At 43.0% G+C, this 18,604-nt stretch overlaps 1 pseudogene across 1 annotated transcript; it reads left to right on the top strand.

The window, feature by feature from the left end:
* Window positions 1-16,417: 16,417 nt before the first annotated feature.
* Window positions 16,418-17,179, top strand: LOC308158144 (EF-hand calcium-binding domain-containing protein 4B-like; annotated as a pseudogene). The gene has a single exon. The product of its transcript is annotated as an EF-hand calcium-binding domain-containing protein 4B-like (transcript).
* Window positions 17,180-18,604: the final 1,425 nt, after the last annotated feature.

Consider the following 18,604-nt stretch of genomic DNA (forward strand, 5'->3'; position numbering starts at 1 on the left):
ATGTTTTCAGAGGTGTGCTTAGAACTATTGATGTCTTGATGCCTTGCAGTTCTAGCTACAGCCCTATCGTTATATATTGAGCCCTATCAATATTCAGTTTGCCTTTGATAATGCCATCAATAATATAATGTTTCATTTTACTTCATTATGAATTGTTCTGGGTTCAGTCTCTGCTGTCGTCAGTCCTTAATGAGCGATTAGAAAAATGAAACGGCTATAACCAGAACGCAGTCGCGCACATGGACGTTTTAACTTCCCCATTCTTCTGATGCGACTGGTAGATGGTCTGCTATATGATGCAACAATTTATTTGACTGTGTAATACTTACACCTCTGATTCAACATATCAGGTATAGATGCTTAACTGACTAATAGAATTATCTGTTTTCTGTAGTTGATGTGATGATAATAACTTAGCTGTTTGTTTTGTGTGTGTAGGGGTACTATCCTTGCTGATGACTATATCGAGGCAGATGACTCGAATGGAATTTACTTGTTCTTTTTTTTAGATTAATTGGTTAGAATGTGTCGTTTATTAAGTTACTTGTTGGATACTAAAATGAAGAATATAATTCTGAGTAGTTTAAGACTATTTATTGAAACAAAGTACAGGTACAAAAATGTTGGGCTGGATTCTGGTCTGGTCGTAGGAGAGAGAGAGAGAGAGAGAGAGAGAGAGAGAGAGAGAGAGAGAGAGAGAGAGAGAGAGAGAGAGAGAGAGAGAGAGAGAGAGAGAGAGAGAGAGAGAGAGAGAGAGAGAGAGAGAGAGAGAGAGAGAGAGAGAGAGAGAGAGAGAGAGAGAGAGAGAGAGAGAGAGAGAGAGAGAGAGAGAGAGAGAGAGAGAGAGAGAGAGAGAGAGAGAGAGAGAGAGAGAGAGAGAGAGAGAGAGAGAGAGAGAGAGAGAGAGAGAGAGAGGAGAGAGAGAGAGAGAGAGAGAGAGGAGAGAGAGAGAGGAGAGAGAGAGAGAGAGATGAGAGAGAGAGAGAGAGAGAGAGAGAGAGAGAGAGAGAGAGAGAGAGAGAGAGAGAGAGAGAGAGAGAGATGAGAGAGAGAGAGAGAGGAGCTGCATGGTCAAGAGGAGAGAGAGAGGGGGCTCGGGCCCACTCCCTTATTTATAAACAATAGTATGCAAAAACAATGGCCTATCACCTTCACTGTATAGATGCTTGAGGTGTGAAGAGTAGGAGACCCCAATATGATGTCACCCTGGCCTAAAAGTCATTCCTGGTTAAAGTTCAAGTCAGATTCACAGGAAGTCATTCTAACATGCCCATATATGGACAGCACTTCCTGAGGCAAAACATATGGCCCTTAAGACAAAGGATGTGTTTACAAGGTGTCAGAAAACCCCCCTTGTCAGGAGAACAGGCCCATACTATATACAGTCCATGTATGTGTGTGGTTAAGTAAAATATACTACAAATGTTTTGTTTTTGAAACGCGATTGCTGAGTTTCTTCTCTTTCACAGTATTGTGTCTGCTGGCCACAGATGTCAGAGCCCGGACTATTGGCTGCAATGGTACTCAACATCTCAACGGCTCATTCATTTATTCCCTGTCTGAAGCCCCGCCATACTGTATAGCAGTACAGTGGTCGGATCAGAACGTGAGTGACAGGAGTATCCACCTCTGGCTGCTTATTCATAGACAAACATGTCACCTCTCCTTCACGTTTTAACTTCCCCATTCTTCTGAGGCGACTGGTAGATGGTCTGCTATATGATGCAACAATTTATTTGACTGTGTAATACTTACACCTCTGATTTAACATATCAGGTATAGATGCTTAACTGACTAATATAATTATCTGTTTTCTGTAGTTGATGTGATGATAATAACTTAGCTGTTTGTTTTGTGTATTTGTGTGTGTGTAGGGTATTGTCCTTGCTGATGACTTAGGGTCTGACTCAAAGAGGGTGGTGTCTCAGGGCTCTCATTCCATCACCACTAGCAGCTGCCTGGGAGCAGTGACGTACATGATGGACCCCTTGAGCTGTGGACAGTTGGCGGTACTGTTACAGTACTTTTGTGTTTGATCTGCTTTACGTCTCGTTGAGAAAATGATGTATGACAATTTGTGATATATTTCATATAGCATTTTCACCAGGCAGCGTGTGTGTGTGTGTGTGTGTCTCTCTCTCTCCCTCTCTTCCCCCTCCCTGCTTACCTTTCTTGGTCATGTGAGAGTGCTGACACAATGCCTGCACAGGAGATGACACATAGTCCATAAACTAATTTTTTCTCTCTCTTTTAGATGCCATGGCAGAAGGTTGTTTGCACCTGTGAGTATTGAATCACCCCCATGTCGCAATGCTCTTATCTGGAAGGGTGTGAATTTTGTGTTGGATGAGTGTTTTATCTGTGTGTCTCTGTGTTTTAGGCAACTGCAGTGCTGTGGGATTATACCAACAGGAATCAGGTGATGATGATGATGCTATGAGAGGCATGTGTTTCCCACTGCTATCTGACAGATTTTTGTTTTGTTAGGGCGCCCAAGCCCAAGCAGTGGGCAAATCCCTATTGTAATTGTTAGTTATATTATTCAGCTCTGTTCCGTTTTCATGAAAAATGGCCATGACTTTTTTTTTCTCGCTTTTTGGCAGGCATGTGTACTAAATACCTACATGATCGGACGAAAAACATGGCTGCCACGGGCCACTCAATATTATGCACTAACAGCCGTAACTTAAAAATATTGCGATTATGCAAAAATAGTATGCTTGTACCAGTACCTGAAAATAACAAGTTCATACTTCTAAAAATCCACAGCTACATTCAAATTAATATGTACCGTACCATAAATTGACATATGCAAATAGGGCTATGTCAGTCATTGTTAGTCTAATCCAGGGGTGCTCACACTTTTTGGAACCAAGATCTACTTTTCATGTAGCCAGTCTGCCAAGATCTACCAGTCTAGTTTCAACATCGCAAACGTACATGCACGTACTACAAACACACACACACACACACACACACACACACACACACACACTCACACACACACACACACACACACACACACACACACACACACACACACACACACACACACACACACACAGTTCCCAGCCTGCATAGTAAACTCACAATACACTTTCCCTCTCTCTGTCACACAGCCACAGGAGAAGACCATCACAAACCCTCCCTCTTTGCTATTCTCGCTCACACACATTCACACACACACACACACACACACACACACACACACACACACACACACACACACACACACACACACACACACACATTTGCCAGTCTGCATAGGGAGCCATAGCACAAACCCTCCCTCTCTCTCCCCCTCTCTCTCCCTCTCTCTCACTCTCTTACACACACACACACACACACACACACACACACACACACACACACACACACACACACACACACACACACACACACACACACACACAGAGACACACAGACACACACACATTTGCCAGTCTGCATAGGGAGCCATAGCACAAACCCTCCCTCTCTCTCCCCCTCTCTCTCCCTCTCTCTCTCTCACTCTCTTACACACACACACACACACACACACACACACACACACACACACACACACACACACACACACACACACACACACACACACACACACACACACACTCACTTTCTCTCACTCACACACTGACAGCCAGTCTGCAGTACCATAGCCAACTACTGATCCAACAAACAGAAAAGTAAACCAGATACAAAACAGGTAGTTCCCTAGTTTGAAAGGAGGAAATAAATGCATTTCTCTACCTTAGTGGGAGACCTGGCACTGGGAGGAGGCAGCTAGTTTCTAATAGTCAGGGCTGTAGGAGCTGGTTGCAAGGTGTCATCAGCCACTGTGGATCTGTCATCGAAAAGGCAATCTGCAGCCTCGAGAAACTTTTTTCACAATTTCGCCGTCTTTGAATGACTTCTTGTGTTTAACAAGAACGTGACTGACGCGATAAGAAGCTATCGTTGCAGCCGTACGTTTTCGCTCTTTTGCCACATTTCCCTTCTTCGAAATAGCCATCGTAGATTTGCTGATCAGACAGACGCATTTCCAATATCACATTGTGTAAAAAAGTCCTCCTCCCATTCTGGATGGAAGTTATACGTTATTGGTTTCTTACTTGGTCCAGCTTCCCCACTCATTTGTATAGCCTTTATTTAGTATTATATAGTAAATAGTAGAAATTGGAAGGCTAACTAGGTAATTAGTCTCGCCGGTATTTTGTATTTTGTAGTTGGTGCTGTTGACTGCGCATGCGTGGTGAACCGCGTGTTAGGTGTAGGTGAAAAGATCAGATCTCAGACTGGCTCACCTGTACGTCAATCAAGTGGCAAAAGCCATAGTGAGGATGGATGATAGGCGATTTTTTTTTTCTTTTTTTTTTCCGTTTTGTTCAATGCCATGCGATCTACCCATACTACCTTTGCGATCGACGTATTGGGCACCCCTGGTCTAATCAATCTCAAAGTCAGTGTGCTTTAAGACAGTGAGGTTAACCCTTCCACCCCTAATTGCCGCCTTCAGCTATATTTTTGTTTGTTATTGTTTGTTTCTTTGTTATTGAAAGTCATTTGAAAGGAGCAATACATAGCAGGAAAAAAATTCTCTCTATTAAGTAATACTGTAGGCTGATCTGTAAGCCTGCATTTACATAGTAAATACGTCAAAATAAAAGTATTACGTGGTTTTTCAATAGCAGCAAACACACGCCTCAATTCAATCAATTATAGGTAATGGGTCTCTGGGATACAGCAAAGACATGTACTGTGTTTTTTTGCATTAGCAATACTGATACTCTCAATAGATTAACATCTATAATGATTTGAATCCAGAATCAGCTTTTAGCACTGGGTCAACTGATTATGTTTGCATGTTTGTGCAGAGCTTATGTGCTTAGCTACTCCCCCTATCCCTCTTTCAGACTCCGAGCAGAAGAACCCCACCCCAATATGTCCTGGCGTTGACTGTCACAGACGGGAGATTCTGATTGGCAGCGTGATTGGCAGCGTGATTGGCATTGTTGTCCTTGTTGTCCTTGTTGTCTGGTGCAACTTGGACCGTATTTGTGGGTAAGCATCATCACCTGAGGAGACCGTCAGCATTTGGTTAGGAGGATTCAACATGATGGCATGTCCCTCCTTATAGGGGGGCGGTGGTAGGGGGGCAGCGGTAGGGGGCGGCGGTAGCCTTAGTGTTGGGGCGTCGGTAGCCTGGAGTTTAGAGAGACCAGATAGCAATCGGAAGGTCGCAGGTTTGATCCCCGCCTCAGGAGGGAGCTGCATGTGCCCTTGAGCAAGGCACTTAACCCCTAATTGCTCCATGGGCGCTGACTATGGCTGACCCTGTGACTAGAGCAAAAACTACCAAATTCCAACGATTGACTGACAAGTTGATTGCATGGAAAATGAAACAATTGTTAATTATTATTATTATAGGATACAGAGAAGATGTTTTGTTTGATTGTTTTTCAGTTGTTTCCTTTTTAGTGTTGTGGTGTTTTGTCAGATGTGTTGTGATTGACTTGTGCATCATTGTCACTTTCTAGTTTATGCCCGTCTCTTCGCCGATGTAGGAGCTCCATACCTTCTACTGATCCAGTAGAGCGCCCGAGTCAGCCTGAGCCTCAGCAGAACGATGCGTTATTACTAGATGTATAGTTTAATCATAATGCAAACCATGTTACTGTTTGTGAAATGACTGTAAAAGGCAAAACATATGTTGATACATTCCATTGTTAAACTAGAACTACTACACTATATGGACAAAAGTATTGGGACACCAGAACATCACACCCATGTGTGCTTGTTGAACTTCTCATTCCAAAACCATGGGCATTAATATGGAGTTGATCCCACCTTTGCTGCTATAACAGCTTCCACTCTTCTGGGAAGACTTTCTACTAGATTTTAGAATATGGTTGTAGGGATTTGTTCCCATTCAGCCACAAGAGCATTAATGAGGTCGGGCACCGATGTTGGGCCAGAAGGACTGGCTCACAGTCGGCGTGTATGGGGGGCATTGTCATGATGAAACTCTAAAGGGCCTTCCCCAAACTGTTGCCACAAAGTTGGAAGCGTACAATTCTCTAGAATCGCATTGTATGCTGTAGCATTAAGATTTCCCTTCACTGGAACTATGAAACCAGCCCCAGACAATAATTGTGTCCACATACTTTTGTATATACCATATAGTGTATATGTACATACTATATTGCGTTATGTATCTATACTATACATGCTATGATATGCATGATATATATAATAATAATAATAATAATAATATTATAATAATATATACATATTATGTATACACAGTGCGTGCAAGCATATGAAGAGAGGACATGAAAGATAAAAGTGTCGAGCACCAGACTATAAAATGCTTAGTTTGGCCCAGAATAGAGCTCTCCACTGAACAGCCTGCATCGTGGGATCTCATTCCTTTTAGCATGGCCATTTACTATTTTAAAGTTCAAATCTACATACGTCCTTAAAGGTCCTGTGTGTGTATGTTTGTTTGTTCGTTCTTGTAGACTCTTGTAGAAAAAAAGATATCAATGTTAAGCTGTGGAAGCTTGCAGGGAAAACTCTTTATGCTGCATCAGAGTATGCACACAGGAAGTAGCTTGGCACGGCAGCAGCTGCAGTAATTGTAGTAACTTTTCACCCCCATCTTGTCTTATAATTTAGACTCGCAAACATTCAGATTGTACCCTCTGTTTATATCTCTGGTATGTGTATGGTTTGCTTTTTTTATTTTTATAACACTTATTGTGGAAAGAGTGAAATGTTATATGTGCAGCACATAGTGCAAATACATTATTTGATACTTATTATAAACATATATATATAATGTACAGTAGATATAACAAAATATATATTGATATCTAGACAATCTGAGTGTGTCACTTGGAAAGGAACACATGAAAGACAATGGAATGTGTCATCTTTATTTTAGTGTGTTTGATTAGCTAACGTCTATTGTGAGGAACATAGACTGAAACTTCCGATTTACAGTATATTCTTTGTGAAATGCTTTTTGAAATAATCTTTTAATTAGTTTTTCATCCCAATAGCTAATTAGGCATTTAAGTATTTTCTTCACAAATCAATGGTTATGTTATACATCATGAAATTAAATGACCATTGGACAGCAGAACAAGTCCCAGATAGCCTTAGCCTTAATGCCTTAATCATAATTCTGAATGTTTCTCTCATCCTGATCCCTTAGGCCCAATCCCGATTCTCTTTTCTACCCCTATGGCTCGTTTTCGAGTGTCACTCGATTCGAAGGCAAGGCCTTCGAATACGTCACAAGCCCTACCCCTTGAAATCTAAGCCCTATGAATTGGGACGGCCCTTCACGGCGCCTACGTCATCACGCGGTACGGTTGACACGTTGTGTTGCCGGCGAATTCTCACATCTCGCAATGCCTTCTTCAGCTGTGTTTATTTCTGTTGCGTGTGCTATAAGCATCTATTTTCGTTTGTTATCAACACACTGTAGTGTTTAGACGTTCCTTTTTTAGTCTCTTCCGTCAGCGATGTCTTTTTTGTGGACATCGCAATAATGACAATGAATTTAATGACAATGAATGACTCCAACCAAAACAACCAGTCCATCAGTAGTCATAAAGCGTTGTCCAAAAATCACGTTACCAAGCGCCTTTCTCAGAACAATTCGTCGTCTAGAATCCAAAAATCAATCCATCATAGTGGTGGTCAAAAACGTAGAAAGAGGATCTCTTGGGGGACGCGGCCACATTTGCCCGTGAAGGAGAGATGACAAATAAGCGGAAACATTTCTCAGTAGAGTCGAACGGTGATATATCATCATCCTTTACGCGTATCCTTAACTGTACATTACGTTACATTTCGCGTGTCATATGCCATTAGACATGGAAATATGTCAATGCGCGGCTGTCATGCACAAATCAGCTTGTAACGTTAGACACACAGCACATCGGCATGATAACGTTTTGTTGTTGTTGTGCTTGTTATAAAGAAAAGGTCTATAATGCATTGAAATGACATTAGTACATCAGACATGGAAATATGTCAATGCGCGGCTGTCATGCACAAATCAGCTTGTAACGTTAACACACAGCACATCGGCATGATAACGTTTTGTTGTTGTTGTGCTTGTTATAAAGAAAAGGTCTATAATGCATTGAAATGAATGATACAACCCATTAATAATATTACATAATAACAACTGCTCGGATTAGATTGCGGGTGGAAATAGGTCAAAATGCGCATCATGTACAAGTCAGCCGAACGTTTGATAGATAACTTTACATATGTGTACCATCATCCGCTGTCAAACGCCACAGGTAATAATTGATTTATGACTGTACATCTCTGAAATGCTCGACTGTCATGCAGCGTTGCGTTACTGTAACGTTAGACACAGCACCGACATAAAAGCGATTTTTGGGTTATGCGTGTTATAAATAAAAGGTCTATAATGCATTGTAATGACATTAAACTAAGACAATAAGATGGTTATCATAATTTTTCAAATCTTTATTAATAAGTAATTACAGAGAATTAAAATGACATTTCCGCATTGAATAGAGCGACATAAGATTTCTGTAGATGATTCGCAATGCATCCTGGTATCAAGGGGTAGCGTACACCTAGCCCTTCGAAGCTAGTGTGGTCCTGGAATCGCTCGAAACGAAGTAATAGTTAGCCCTCCCCCTTACCCCTAGCCCTCGATGAAATATGAATTGGGACAGCCCTCGCCCTAAACGTGAACGCGCAAATCGAGCCAAAGGGGTGAAAACGAAGGGCTAGGGGTGAATTGGGATTGGCCCTTACTAGAGACCTTTGTCACGACTGTTATGTAGGGTGTTAAACCAAGATCTAGGGATATCCTGCTTGTTGCCTCAGCATTGAAACATGTCTGTGTATTTGTACTTTGTCATTGTTAGTAGAGAGAATCAGGTTGATTTTGAAGTTATCTTGAGTAATACCCTCTATACTCTTTGCTCCCCTGCTCAGCAGCTTGTTAAAAAATAAAAAGTAAACCAAATGTTTTCTGTCTGGTGGGTGAGGTAATGTTTCCTAGAGGATATTTACTACTTCATTGTTTCAATTTACTCTATTCCAAATGAGGGATTGAACTATTTCAAAACAATGAATGAATCGGGCAGATTATTTGTGCAGAAGCTTCTCTTCCGACTTCATCAGTGTCAAAGGTCACTGTCATGGTAATCTGCATAGTCATTCTGACCAAAATATTGAGGAGGGAGGGGGGGTTGAACAGGTGTTGTGGGGGTTGTTTGACTGAGTCACTCCTGCACTCGACTCTCCACTGCTGGAGGCGTGGTCCTGGGGAGCCAATCACAGCCAGCCAGCCAGCCAGCCAGCCAGCCAGCCAGCCAGCCAGCCAGCCTTTAAAAGAGAATGTGGGAGGATGTCATTGAGTAGAACATTAGTCAGTAGAACGTTTTTTATTTCAATTCTAATAACAATCAACTTTATTTAGATAATGTAACACATCATGAAGTGGTCCATAGATCAATGCACTTCACATAAATTAAAAGGACACAAAGAAACAGCAAAAGCAGCAACAACAAAAAGGATTCTAGAGAAAAAGTGCTTAACAGAGTCCATGACAGCAGCAGGGGGGGACGATGTTGCAGACAAGTTAGGAACATAAGACACTCAAACATTACAATCAAATTACAAAGACACACACACCACAGTTTGGGTCATGGTGGTTTGATTTGAAATGTGGGTGTACACTCCTGGTGGGGGTCTGGGGATCCTCCCCCCAATTTGCTCTTGTTATTTAAAGCTTGTTATTTAAAGATGTCCTGCATTACACACAAAGAAAAACAATGACAAAACCAATAACAAAACAGAAGGATTTCTACCAGACATAAAATATATTTTGTGTATAGTACAATAGCATTGATAAAAGATTGCACTAGAGAAAGGTAAGTCAAATATCAATAAAGCAGAGCATATTTTGTGGAATGTGCCTTTTGACTGCTTCAAATATTTCTTTCATCAGCATCTCTACATGTATGGCAGCCATTCCATTCCAGTGTCTGTTGAATTCCAACACAGGCACACCTCATTGTGAGGTACTGATTAGGTGATCACCTGAACCGAATCTTATTTAACAAGGAAAAAGTATATGAAACACTGCTGTGGTCATTGCTATCCTCTTGCAATAGAACCTTCTGGATGGCAAAAACAGTGCTACCTCATAAGTAATTGGAATAAAAAAGAGTCAAAAGAGTTGAATAGAAAAGTTGATTGAGGAAAAGAAGGGTTCAATTCTGGATTTACTGGCAGAGGGATTCAGTGAGTGTCAGGTTGCTTCCATCCTTAAAATGTCAAAGACGACAGTTCATAAGATCAAGGTCAAGCACCAGACATTAGGGACAACAAAGCTACAGACCAGTAGAGGGCGAAAATGACTCTCCACTGACCTGGATGACCGCCAAGTCATTCAAATGTCACTCAACAACTGTAGGATGACTTCAAGTGACCTACAAAAAGGAATGGCAAACGGCAGCTGAAGGTAGAACAACGTGTTTACTTCTTGAGAAGTTATTGGGGTGACCTTTGCGATCAGCAGGTGGTAAGGAAGGCCCATGCCATATTGGACTGTACCGACTCAGTTCCAACTCATAGGACAAAATAAATTCTCCAAAAATTCCAACTCATAGGACTAAAAAAAGAGTCTTTTATAATTCCACTACAATTAGCAGGCTGAATTTGCGCAAATGATTGCACTATGCACTTTCTGCATTCAGCAATGTGATTGTCCTTTGTCTTCACATGAAGTGATCTTGCACTGTACTGTATTGTATGTTGTCTCTGTGTCCTGTCTGCTATGTTGTCATGTTGTATTCATGATGGATTGAATATATTTGAATACTACATTTCCTCTAGTGGCATAATACATTTGATTTGACTATGCACATGATCAGGCTGGTTAGCGTATCTTGTTCAATATGCATGCTATGCTGTTGACACGTTACCATGGATGACAATGCTGAATAAAGAGATGCTAGATGTGGATATTGGAACTAAGTTGTGTCAGTGTACCAGTGGTGGAAGATGGAACCCACAGGATCCAGGAGTGAACCTGTTGCAGTGATCAGCTGGCAGATATCACTTAGGTCAAGACACACACTTTTTCCAGGCATGGAAATTGACTGCCATGAGAAGGTCAAATAAAGCAGCAGATGTCAGTCAAACACCTGGGTTAACCTGGCCTGATCACCTGTAGATATCACCTTCCCATGACCTCCACTAACCATTGCTGGCTAATATTATATGGCAATATTATGGTAGAAACAGCAAGCCATACCCTAAACACGAACAGTAGGTCTATATGAGCTCATACAGTGTATCTTCTGTATAAGCTGTGTCATAGACTGTAGTAGTTTATGACATCATGAGGTCATGAGGGGGTCTAAGTTCAATGATATCTGGTGAAGAAAAGGAGAGGTGTAAATAGAGAGAGAGAGAGTAAATAGACTGCACTTAAATTAGCACCTTATTCCAAAGTGCTTTACAATGGCCTCTCAGTCACCCATTCACACACCAGCTGCGGCAAGCTACGATGCAAGGCGCTGGCCCGCTCGTTGGGAGCAATTTGCCCAAGGGCACCTCGGCATGTGGCCAGCTGGAGATCGAACCACCGAACCGTCAACCTTGTGATCATTGGATGGCAGCTCTACCTCCATGGTGGACAGCTATGGGCCGTGCGTGGAGGAGCACACGTTCATGACCTCTCTTACAGTAGAGAGTTGGGGTGTCTCCCCTCCCTCTCCTCCCGTCTCTTACAGTAGAGAGTTGGGGTGTCTACTCACAACTTCCTCTCAGCCCTGTTCCTCCCCTCCAGCCCCATCTGTATATCAGTAGGACAGAAGCAGGAAGTTAGGCAGGTTAATTAATTTTTAATTAATTTTGCCATTTAGCAGACGCTTTTAATCCACTATCCACTAGACCACTACTACCCCATACCCCAGGTTAAGATCTAGTCTAGAACAAGATGAAAAAGAGCAGACAGATTCAAGGTTTCTGAAAGACCTCTAGAAGGAAACAAAGCACGTTTCAGGGGGGCTTGTACATATAGCCATTACAGTTGTGCATGTCTCTGGTATACAGTACTCAAGGACAGGAGAGATGGAGGGATATTTCAGTGGTGTAGTCTACGTGATACGCGGGACTACGGCGTATACCCACTTAAAAATGCGCGAGGATACGTATACCCACTTAAAAATGCGTGAGGATACGTAACGGTGTTATACAACAGATAGATCCGGTCCATTCATGTCTCTATTGGTCAGTTTGAGTTCCAGCCTACAAATATCCATACGCACGGGCCGGCTAACTGGAATCTTGACACATCTTGTATTACTCCGCGTTTGTATATTTTACCCGGCGTGCCTAACCACTCCGCTAGCTGTACCAAATACACACCTGTGCCGCACCATAACGCTTATTGTGACAGAACTTTCAAACTTCCCAGATATGAAGCGAAAGCAAACGACACTTTTTGAGTGTTTTAGTAAGCCTTCCCCTGAAGCTACTGCCGCTTCTGGTGACACTGTGACACTGACACGCAGTGGAGCCCCTAGACTTGTGGGGGCCCTAAGCAAACAACATTATGGAGGCCCCTGGTAAGGGTCTTAGGCGGGTGACGATGTGGACATTTTAAAATTTATTTATTTCCCTGACACTAAAATATAATACGGTTTTACGAAGTTCGCGCATATGCCCGCGCTCGTGTGTGTGTAAGTAAAAAAACAGTCTGAAACAAAGGAATTCATTATAAATGTCATAATGTATTAATTAACAGTCACACACACGTCCGAGTATTTGATCAACAAAGGAGCCATGTGTAGTAACATCAAATTGGAGCAATATAAATAATGAAATATCAACTCACAATGGTGCTTATTAGAACTCTAACACACTTACATTCTGAAACAGCAACATTAATATGTAATATCAAACAGAGCAAGAACAACACATAAATAAACAAATAAATCAAAAAATCAATAAACAAGTATATTCTGAAACCGCTGGTGTTCTTATTTACATTTTACATGACTCCACTGGGTCTGTCTGTCTGTCTGCCTGCCTGCTTGCCTGCCTGCTTGTCTGTCTGTCTGCCTGCCTGCTTGCCTGTCTGTCTGTCTGCCTGCCTAAGACATCTTACTTATTTTGCACTCTGCATCTTATTTACATTTTTGCACTCTGCAGCTTCTATCCACTTACCACTATCCTGTTGTCGTTTTTCATTGTCTTCTCGTTTCTTTTTTTGGTGACCAGAAATGTGCGATCGCTTCATAATTGTTGCTGACAGTTGAGAGGCAGCTAGAAGGGGGCGGGGCTAGAAGTCAATTTCAAGCTAGAAGGGGGCGGGGCCAGCTAGACAACTAGACAGCTAGACAGCTAGACAGATAGACAGCTAGACAACTAGACAGCTAGACAACTAGACAGCTAGACAACTAAACAACTAGACAGCTAGACAACTAGACAGCTAGACAGATAGACAGCTAGACAGCTAAACACCAAGACAGCTAAACAGCTAAACAGCTAAACAACTAGACAACTAGACAGCTAGACAGCTAAACAGCTAAACACCAAGAGCTAGCTGTCTAGTTGTCTAGCTGTCTAGTTGTCTAGCTGTCTAGTTGTCTAGCTGTCTATCTGTCTAGCTGTCTATCTGTCTAGCTGTTTAGCTGTCTAGCTGTCTAGTTGTCTAGCTGTCTAGTTGTCTAGTTGTCTAGCTGTCTATCTGTCTAGCGGTCTAGCTGTCTAGCTGTCTATCTGTCTATGTTACTGTGTCCGCGAATGCTATGCTATTGTTGTGCTAGGTGCATTGCCTGACTGTGTCCGCGAATGCTATGCTATTGTTATGCTATGTTGAATGGTGTACTAGTTTTCACTGAATAAATCGCGATTTCTTTCAAAGAAGGTAGCAGGTGTGTGTATGTCCATGTCAAGGAGAAGGTACGACAGTAGTGTGATTAGGACATAAGTTGAGGATATGAGTGTAGTTGTACTTTAGCCTGTGGAGACGCGATAGCATTATATGTGTTTTCATATATAAACGGGTTATTTTGATAAACCGGATACATTTTGTGAATATATATGGTTACTTTCTCGCCTGAAAACATATTAAAACTTCATAAAATGACATATTAACACTTGTAGAGCCAAATTAAAGCTTTTCGCTAATGGCGGCCAAAACGGAGGTTTCAAAAACACTCGGCAGCTGGTCGTGACGCGTGCGCGTGCCAGCTGGTCGTGACGCGTTAGGCCGCACCCCCGGTAGCTTTTGGCAAGCGGAAGGTTTTGGCCTGACAGCCCCACTAGGGGGGTTTTGGGGCAGCGGCGTGGATACTGCCAATAGTGGTTACGGATATGGATGTCCGTGGTGTTATAGATCATATAATAACGCCGTAATTGCAGGGAATACTTTACCAAACTAGCTATTTCACAATGAAAAGTAGTTAAACTCTTAACTACCCTCATATTGTTTAGCTTGTCAAACTAAAACTGTCCTTGGATGAATGTGTTAAGGACTGGATCAAGTGGTCAAATGTGGTAGTACCCCAGAACAGACAGACACAGAGACTAGTGTAATAATAATGGTATTTATTAAAAGGGGCAGGCAGGCGGGTAGGAGGGGGGCAGGTAGGCAGGAGGGCAGGCAGGCAGGCAGGAGGGCAGGCAGGCAGGAGGGCAGGAAGGCAGGAGGGCAGGTAGGCAGGAGGCCTTAGGCAGGAGGGGGTAGTCGGCTGGCAGGCAGGAGTAGACTGGGGGAGGAGAGAAAACAAACAAACAAAATAAATAAAAAACGACTAGGGAAAATAAACTGGAAATAACGGAGCTAGAGTTCACAGGAGACAGCCGAGGGAGCGAGACGACTAACCACATAGGATCGGATTGATCAAGCGTCAGACGGCAGTTTGCGGGGTATTTTATCCAGGTCTCTCCTCCGGAGATTGTAGACACCTGCTGGAGCCGGCGCAGCTGTCTCTGATTGAGCCTGATTGGTCTCCCCGAGCGGCGCTGAGGTGGAAGCGAGTGGAGCCGAAGCGGGATCCACAACAGAATGTATGCGCAGCGCGAGCAGACTCAGAGCGACTAAACGCTGAATGCCATGATTTCCATTGAAAATACATTCATCCAAGGACAGTTTCAGTTTGACAAAAAGGCCCTTTTTGTTTGGTGGCCCCAAGCAATTGCCTTGGTTGCCTCTATGGACGGGGCGACACGAATGTTACAGAAAAAGAGCCAGATGACGAGGCTAATGCTATCCAGCACCAACCCGATGCCATCGTAACGTCACCTGGTGGTAAGTGAAAGTACCATATGATATGCGTTATCAATCATTAACGTAAACTGTAACAGCAGGGTATTATTGTTGGTATATTGAATTGTATCTAGAACTAGCTAGCTAACTTCACTAACGTTAGCTGCGTTAATATTGTCTGTATAGTTATTCTCTGTCAGAATAGTAGTGTGATGATGGATCAATGAATGCGGGGGGAGGGGAGAGAGAACTTAGATACTGTGTGTGTGCGCATGTGCGTGTGTGTCTGTGTGCAGTAGAAAACAAACAGAATATGATGTTTATATCTCCTTGTTTCAGACGATGAGACACCCCCACTTGATCTCAGACTATACAATACCGTAATGAACAAAGAACATATTATCATTAAACATTAAACACCCCCTGCATGAGGGACCTGATCAAGCTGGCTGGAGTCACTCTAGGAAAGAGCACCATGACCGGCCGAGGCGGAGGTTTCGGGGGAGGAAGGAGGAAGAAGAGGAACATGGAGGAGCATCAGAAGCAGCGGCGCCGTGACCTCCAGGTTAGCCTGAGGGCCCAGACTAAGAGGGTAAAGGAGGGTACTGTGCCCGCCCCTGACCGCCTGTTTAAGGTGGTCTTGGTGGGCAACCCCAGCGTGGGCAAGACGTCTCTGTTACGATCCTTCTGTGACGGGCGTTTCCTGCTTGGTTACAGTATCCAGCACCAACCCGATGCCATCGTAACGTCACCTGGTAAGTGAAAGTACCATATGCGTTATCATTAACGTAAACTGTAACAGCAGGGTATTATTGTTGGTATATTGAATTGTATCTAGAACTAGCTAGCTAACTTCACTAACGTTAGCTGCGTTAATATTGTCTGTATAGTTATTCTCTGTCAGAATAGTAGTGTGATGATGGATCAATGAATGCGGGGGGAGGGGAGAGAGAACTTAGATACTGTGTGTGTGCGCATGTGCGTGTGTGTCTGTGTGCAGTAGAAAACAAACAGAATATGATGTTTATATCTCCTTGTTTCAGACGATGAGACACCCCCACTTGATCTCAGACTATACAATACCGTAATGAACAAAGAACATATTATCATTAAACATTAAACACCCCCTGCATGAGGGACCTGATCAAGCTGGCTGGAGTCACTCTAGGAAAGAGCACCATGACCGGCCGAGGCGGAGGTTTCGGGGGAGGAAGGAGGAAGAAGAGGAACATGGAGGAGCATCAGAAGCAGCGGCGCCGTGACCTCCAGGTTAGCCTGAGGGCCCAGACTAAGAGGGTAAAGGAGGGTACTGTGCCCGCCCCTGACCGCCTGTTTAAGGTGGTCTTGGTGGGCAACCCCAGCGTGGGCAAGACGTCTCTGTTACGATCCTTCTGTGACGGGCGTTTCAACCCCTCTACCTCCGCCACTGTAGGTATTGACTACAGTGTGAAGTCTCTTACCCTGGATAATACCCAGGTAGCAATGCAGTTGTGGGATACCGCTGGACAGGAGAGGTATCGCAGCCTCACCAAGCAGTTCTTCCGGAGGGCGGACGGGGTGGTCATCATGTATGACGTAACCAAGCAGGAAAGCTTCAAGGCTGTGCGACCCTGGCTGGCCAACGTTTATGAGGCAGCAGGAGAGGGCATCCCCATCCTCCTCCTGGGGAACAAGATGGACGTCGTCTGTGAAAGGGAGGTGAAGCTCAGAGACGCTGAATTACTGGCCCAGGACACCTAGGTGATGTTCTATGAGGTCAGCGCGTACACCGGAGCCAACGCGACAGAGGCCATGGTACATCTGGCAAGAGTGTTGAAGGACCAGGAGGACAGGTGGAGAGGTGGGACTGTCCTACTGGAAGGCCTGCCTCTGAAGAAGGCCTGCTGCAACTGACAGCCGATTGGCTGAGAGGAACGCTGGGAGATCCCTACTGTCACACCGCTTTTTCCTGCCCCACACAATAATTAAGGCCAGGAGTTTTTCCGAATCATCTCACGAAAAAAAATGGACTCTACGTATGCGGTTTGGTAGGAGTTTAGAATGAGATTGAGAAGAAGAGAAATGATTGGATGGAGACTTCTGAAGTAAATGAATGTTTTATGTTCCCTTATTTTTGAACTTGACTTGATTTGTGTGAATGTCAATTTTTTGGGGTGTGTTCTTCTGCCCGTATTGTACATAGTACTGATCCAAATTGAGAGACCAATAATAGTGAAATTATTATATTAGTCTAGATGAATAGATTAAATGATGATTTTCGGCACTGTTATTTGTATATTTGAAAAATGGATCAATAATTTCAATGTATAGCAATCCAAGCGCACTGCTTGTCTTTTGTAGAATTTCTCTGTAAATAGGACCATATAATGTGGACCATATAAAATGTATCTTTATCTTATAATTTTAAAATAATTTTAATTTATAATTTTGCCATTTAGCAGACGCTTTTATCCAAAGCGACTCACAGCATAGGCCCAAGAATCAATCAGATTTTCACTAAATTAAATCAAATCTTAATTTTTTTTTTAAAAATAAATAAATAAAAAAGTGCTTGGTTCTGTTATTAAAACACCTGTTGCGTATTACTGCCGCTGTCTGTACAGCATAGTCCACATCTCCTTTGGCAGATTGCTCTCAATTAGCATGCACCGTGCCATATCAAATAGTGTGCGCCAGTTTCTCTCAGCCGTGCCATTTTGGTGTGGCGAAAAGGTGCACCGTGCATGTCTAATGCGGTTCTTGTTAAGCAGAGATTGAAACTCCTGTCCTGTAAACTCAGTCCCATTATCGGACCTAATGCACTTCACCTTTCCATATGGTGCTATATCTGCGAGGTATCTCTCTGTAGCTTTCGCCGTATCACTCTTAGTTTTTAGGAAGTACACAGATATTGCACTTGAGTAGTCATCCGTAAAAGCTAGGGCATATTTAAACCCATCTTTGGCTACTGGGTCAATAGGACCAGCCAAATCTGTATGTACAAGTTCAAATGTTTCCCTCGCTTTTGTGTCTGGTTCCCTATTTTTGCTCTGAACGAATTTACCTTGTGTGCATATTTCACAATTCATTTTAGTCTTACAATTTTACCCTTTATCTGCATTCCCTTTACAACATTCTGTAACCTGGAAACATCATCATAATTACAGTGCCCAAGAATTGTGTGCCACGTTTGGATATCATAACAGCCGTTACATGAATCATCAGTTACTACAGGAGCATCACTCACAGTGTTTAAGTAGTAGAGCCGGTTGTGTTCTTTAATGTCGAATTTCGTGCCACTCTTGTGGATGAGTTCGTCATGTCCTTGTTTGAACTTGA

Source organism: Nansenia antarctica (assembly GCF_963989245.1).
Source record: "Nansenia antarctica genome assembly, chromosome: 5".
Classification (NCBI taxonomy): domain Eukaryota; kingdom Metazoa; phylum Chordata; class Actinopteri; order Argentiniformes; family Microstomatidae; genus Nansenia; species Nansenia antarctica.